Below are 6,394 nucleotides of genomic sequence, written 5' to 3'. Positions count from 1 at the left end.
GAGTGTTGTGTTTTCATTGTTGTTTGTTGCCATGATGTTTTTTATTTCTTCTTTGATCTCTTTAGTAACCCAATCATTGTTTAATAGCATGCCATTTAGCCTCCAAGTATTTGATTTTTTTTACATCGTTTTTATTGTAGTTGATTTCTGATTTTATGTCATTGTGATCTGAGAAGATGCTTGATATCTCTTCTATCTTCTTGAATTTGAAGAAACTTAGTCTGTGTACCAATATGTGGTCTACCTTTAAAAATGACCCGTGTGCACTTGAGAAGAATGTATATTCTGTGGCTTTGGGGTGAAATGTTCTGAAGATGTCAATTAAGTCCATTTGGTCTAGTGCAGTGGTTTTCAACCTTCCTAATGCGGTGACCCTTTAATACAGTTCCTCATGTTGTGGTGACCCCCAACCATAAAGTTATTTTCATTGCTACTTCATAACCATAACAGCTACTGTTATGAATCATAATGTAAATATCTGATATGCAGGATGTATTTTCAGGGGTCGCGACCCACAGGTTGAGAACCACTGGTCTAGATGGAAGGATCAGGCATTGTTCCTGTTATAATGTGTTTCACAGTGACTCCACGTATTCTCCCACCTCTGCCTGTGAGGAGGATCATCATCATCATCATCATCCTTTCACTTACAGAGTATGCACTGGGGTCCTCGCCTGCATTGGGGACCATGCAGGGCACTGGAGGCTTCGTGGTGCTCCCTGTGGGACTTTTTACAAATATGATCTTAATAAAAAATAAACTTAGGTAGGTAATGTTGCGTGGATTATTACACAGTTACAGCATATTTTACTACCAGGGAGCCCTTTAGGACTAACCAGAGTACTATGAAAGTTTACTTTTCCTACCTAACATACGCTTCCATCTAAGTATAAAAATGGTGCATGTTGCAGGCCCCCTACCCCATCCTGCCAGTATGTGACCTAGTTATGCTGGGCAGAGCACCCGAAACCCACCATCTCTATACAGAAAATTATGGTGAATAGCTTTTGAAGAAGCATCAATGAAGAGATGGCTTTTCAAAGTAAAAGGACACGAACAAGTTATAAGTTCTTGCAGAACGTTTTTAAAAGGACAGACCCAAAGCGGAGGCGGTATTGCTCTAAAAACAGTGAGAACCTAAGAGCCACTGGAACTTCCCAGTGAGTGGAATTCGAGAATATCTGCCTTGAAGAGAGCGGAAACACTTGGCCCACACAGGGCAGCGTGTGGGTATGTTCCTGTGTGGATTTTCGGGAGGAGATTTAGAACATCATTTTGGCTTCCCACCCACACCAAGGTGCAGTAGGTTATTTCTTTTCCTTCTCCTTTTGGCTCTCCCTGCATTTTCCTTGTTCTGCTCGGGAGAGGAGGATGGCCCCGGATGGGCAAGGACTGAGCTTTGCGGCTTCCTAAGCAAACCCCCTTTTCCCATGGTGCTTAAGGCGAGGTGCCCAGTGCACTTGCAGCAACACCCAGCTATTCTTAAGACTGACTACAAGGTTTTCCTTCCTCTTTCCATGACCCCACCTCTCTTCATGTAAAGTCCCTTACCCCAGCTTGAAACGTCCCTCAACCACCTCTTTCTTGCCTAGGCACTGAGATAGTCTCTCCATCCCTTGCACCAGCTGCCTGGGACTTGCCTTGACCAATGCAGAGAAAGTGACGTGGTGTGAATTCCTGTGGTTGGGCCGTCAGCAGTCCTGCAACAGTCACCTTGCTCTCCTAGAACCCTGAGGCCACTGGCTGGGCAGAAGCCGGGTCAGCCTTTGGGAAGATGAAAGGCCATGTGGAGGAGGACCGAGGGGCCTCGCCAACAGCCAGGCCTACTGCCAGTATGTGCAGGAAGTCATCATCTTGGAGCCCCTAGTTCTATTGAACTAACATGACCATAGCCCTAGTGTTAACTGCGGAACCTGGTCCTGCTCTGTTTCTACCAAGACCTGGAACCAACGTTTCAACCTTGGATACACCACTCACAAGCAACACTTGTGAACACCACTCACAGGTAACACTTGTAAACCCTGAACTGTTACCTCTTGAACCCCCACCCTGAGTCCTGGAACAGGAGCGACATCTGAGCCTTGTCTGCTGTCTCAGCTCCCAAATAAAGCTCCTTTTTTCTCTCCAAAGCTGGTGTTACGCTTGTAGGTGCATCAGCAGGGGACCCTTGTTCGGTAACCGCAGAGTGATCTGACCTAAGACGAGCACCGCCCCGTTGCCTATCCACAGAACTCCAAGAAATGAACAACTGTCACTTTATGCCACTGAGCTGTAGGGTGGTCTCTACACAGCAGTCAGTCCCTGAGCCCGATACCTTCCTTACAATTCAAATTGGCACTCAGTGGACAAATTGGCATTCATTCAGTAGGACCATCATCAGCTGCACTTCTGCCACTTAATTATGTGAGGACAATTGTATGATTACACAACTAGCAGTTGATAGTGGAGTGTAGCTGACTGACAGGCTTGACTGTGGGAGAGCATTTCAGTCCTGAGAGGAGTAGTTTATAAAGCCAGTGAGTGTCGGGATGGTGGATGCCTGGGAGAGAATTTCAGTAGTGGACTGGAAGACCCCCTGAAGGCCACCCCTCACCCCACTTCCCTAATCCCCAGGGCTTGCCTTACAACCATCTCTGTGAGAGGCTTTAACCTCTAACAAAAGTGCTGAGTAAAAACAAAATGTCAAGGATGGGAAAGAAGGCAGAAAATATTTGCCACCAGGGATTAAGTCTTATAAACGCTTGGGTCCTCCTGCGCCATTAGTGGAGAGGAGCGGACGGGGCCTGCCCAGCCCCAACCAGAGTCAGCTGGTGTGATGGAGAGGACTGACCTCTCTCTGTCCCCTTACTTCACTGGAGCTGCAGCGGTTCCCTACTCCCAGAGATTTCGTTAGCAAGGGTGGCCCAAAGGGGTTCATCTGTAGAATGTGGGTAAGAAGTCTGGCCTCAGAGATGGTTGGGAGGGTGGAGTGAAGTAATTATGTGAAGGCCACTCTGTTAGCTGCCAAAGGAAGCAAAACAAAGGGTTGTCAACTTATGTTCCCTAGAAGACCATCATCAAGACTTTGAAGGTTTCCAAGAAACTCATAAGCAGTAAGTTCTGATGTGAATCTGTCCATTAACACAGAAACTGAGGGGCTGAGTGTGACAGGATGTGGAATCCAGCACATACATGGATGTGTGGCTTCCCACTTCTATCCAGTTGGATATGCTCTGGTGCAAAGGTACTTGTCATTTAAACGGCTTTGAAGAGTGTCCTCCTTAGAGAAGGTACATCAGCACATATGCCCTCATCAACTGAGTTGGAGGACTCCACTTGTGATGTGGTGGCAGCCTGAATATGACAAGCTGGGAATAAGTACCAATATTTCTCATTTGATGATCTGACCCCTTTTATGTGCCTGAAACAAACATATTGATTGTGTGCGAGATTACCACCTTCTCCAGGTGGTGGTTGAAAGTATTAAAGAAAAGGACTACCAGCCTACGTCCCTCAGGTTAACATGTCATCAAGAGAAAGGTTGGTTTACCTTTGTTGAGTGTCTTTATCATCCATGGAAAAGGCACCCCTGGTTTCTCTGCTCTGTTTTTATAGCAGAACCTGGTGTGAGACTTCTCTCCACACTCCTCCATAGCCGCTTACTCAGATCTTCGCCAGGCTCTTTAGAATCTTGCCTCACCAGATTACCTTCCTCCAGTCTTGTTTCGACCTGCTCATTCTTCCCCAAAGCCCAGAATCTCTTCCATTTGCTTCTCGTGTCAAAGCAAAATCATTGACTTGAACTTGGTCCTTCCTTAGCGCTTGATTGACTGAGTGTCCGTCACTGGTTCCTCGTCCACCACTAACATACAAGCTGCACTTTCCACCGGGACCAAGACATGCATCTTGCCATCAGGTGACACTCTTCGTATCTCACCGCGTCGCCACATTTGCCATTCTTTCTCACTTGACTCACCCTAACTGAATTAGGTCTCTCAAGCTCTCGGTGTCTGGTTAGATTTGCTGCCTTCCTAAAGCCATCCTAAAATCGTCTGTTCCCTAGAGAATATGGACAGGTCGTGAACTTTGCTGAGCCCACTTCCTTCATCTGTAGGAAGGAGGTATTCTCTCTCTCATAGGATTTTGTAAGAATTAAATTAAACAATAAATATGTAATGAGATTTGTTATATGATAATTATAACAATAAAGCGTTTAGCACTACTGACCTTGTCCCAGAGTAGATACTAGCTAGACATTAATTCCATTTGCTTTCCTATCACCTTTGTTTTTCCTGAACTCCTAGTTCTTATCTATATATCTATATATGACTATTATATATTAATGTAAATGTGTATATATACATATGCATATAGTATATATATATATATATATTTGAAGATTTCCATTTGGCTTTTTTATAGTTTCAATGTCTTTGCTGAGACTTTCTATTTTTGTCCCAAGTGTGTTCATATTTGCTCACTGAAGCGTTTCTATGATGGCTGCTTTAAAGTAACTAATTCTCACATTACTGCCACGCCTTCCTCATTCTTGGTGTGAGGACTGCTTGTCACCTCTCTGGCTCCTGCCCTGTCCTCCAAGGGACAGCAATGGCAGAGTGGCTGCCCCTGTACCTGAGACCCCTTGGCTTTGGCTGCCGGGAGGACACAGCCATCACCTTCACCCATGGTCCCAGGATGGCCTCCCATACCTACCCTGTCCTTGGGGAAAGGACCACCTGCCTGACCACAGGGTGCTGGACCCACTGTGCAATGTTGCTTTTAAAGAGAGATTTTGGCACACAGCTTTCAGGAGGTCAGGACTGGTTAAAATAGAAGAATAATGCCTATCCTTACATTTCTATTTTTTAAAAAAAATTTTATTATTGATTTCACTGAGGAAGGGAGAGGGAGAGAGAGAAACATCAATTATGACCCACACTGGGGATCAAGTTCACAACCCAAGCATGTGTCTTGACCTGGAATGGAACCATGACCTCCTGGTTCATAGGTTGATGCTCAACCACTGAGCCACACCAGCCGGGCTAGTCTTACATTTTTTACTGCCTCCTACCACACAGGTGCTCTCAGATCCAATCAATACCTCTAGTAGTAGAGCTACTATAACAGGTTAGCACATCCTGTGGGAGATGAGAGGAAAACGTTTATATGGAAGCTGCCCCAGGTGCCCGGGAAGCCAGGGGAGAGGGGTTTGCAGAGAATTCTCTCACTGAAGCTCACCGGGCAGCCAGGGTGTGGACTAGGCATTTCCATGTCCTAGTCCTGGGACTGCGACCAGGACTGTCCAGCCCGTTTCCTCGTGTGTGAAATGACAGAATCGGTGTGTCTTAAAGGTGCTCAGCGAGTGTGCCCTGCTTGGTACCAGTCACCATAGCTGGTTAGGCACGGAAATAGCAGTTTTACCAAACCACACCACAAATAAACTTCCCATGCGATCTCCATTACACCTTATCTTCAGAAGGAGTTTCTGCTGCCAACCTTTACTTTCTAAGGGCTAGTTCGGTGTGGCTGGGCGAGTCATGCACTTCTCTGCCCACTCTTTTCCAAATGACTTGATTTTGGATTAATAAGATATTGAACAGAAACTTTAAAAGAAGGGGGACCTTAATACAATCAAAAAAATCATTTTTAATGTAAAAGGTTGTGATGGGGAATAAGATGAAAGCATCTGGTGAAATGAGGTGTCATGCTCCTTGTGGCTGTCAGGAGTGGCCGCCACTGCTGCTGTGGCATGTAGCAGACCTGCCAGGCGCCTCTGGCCTCCTCTGCCTGCCTTATTTCCCCCAATGTCCCTCCATGCGCATGCTGGCCAGCCCTAGTCCCCAGTGGACATTTCATAGATTGGGCCCCAGCCTTGGCCGAGGATCTGTCTCTCCCACAGTGTCGGTCTGCGCTCCACACCCATCCCAGGTGGCTGGGCGTGGAAAGGCAGCCAGGTGCAGAGGCAGCACTGGGCTGCCTGGACTGGACGCCCTGCACCGCCAGCGTCTTGATCACAGTGTCATGCCGTCACACACAGCCCTTTGCAGATGTCACCCAGGCTGTGCTCTTCTCCCTGCTGCCTGGCACTGCCATTCGCTGCACACCTACTGTGTGCCAGGTGACAGAGGAGGTCTTCATGTTAACTGCCTCACTCAGTCCTCACCACAGCTCTGTCAGGTTCACCCCATTTTACAGATGGAGCCAAAGCTGAAAGAATTTAGGACTTCGCTCCAAGTTACATACCTTATAACTGGACCAACTGGGGCTTTAATCCAGAACTTCCTGCTCCCACAGCCCAGCCGACCTACCGTGCCTCCACCTCCCCTGCCTTCACCTCCCTCGCCTCCACCTTCCCCTTCATGCCTCACTCACAGTTCCCATCCCTGGAGGGTGTGGGTCGTCGCACTGAGGCAGC

General features: G+C 47.2%; 1 long non-coding RNA gene across 1 annotated transcript in view; it reads left to right on the top strand.

The window, feature by feature from the left end:
• LOC107184017 overlaps positions 1–2,129 on the top strand; it is a 7,685-nt gene extending 5,556 nt beyond the window's left edge. The window contains exon 2 of the long non-coding RNA XR_001514830.1: positions 1,593–2,129. This is a non-coding gene — a long non-coding RNA (uncharacterized LOC107184017). The remainder of the gene's footprint in view (positions 1–1,592) is intronic.
• Positions 2,130–6,394: the final 4,265 nt, after the last annotated feature.

This window comes from Myotis davidii, unplaced genomic scaffold, assembly GCF_000327345.1.
Source record: "Myotis davidii unplaced genomic scaffold, ASM32734v1 scaffold744, whole genome shotgun sequence".
NCBI lineage: Eukaryota > Metazoa > Chordata > Mammalia > Chiroptera > Vespertilionidae > Myotis > Myotis davidii.
The sequence above is the reverse complement of the archived record's forward strand: the minus strand, read 5'-3'. Positions and strand labels throughout refer to the sequence as shown.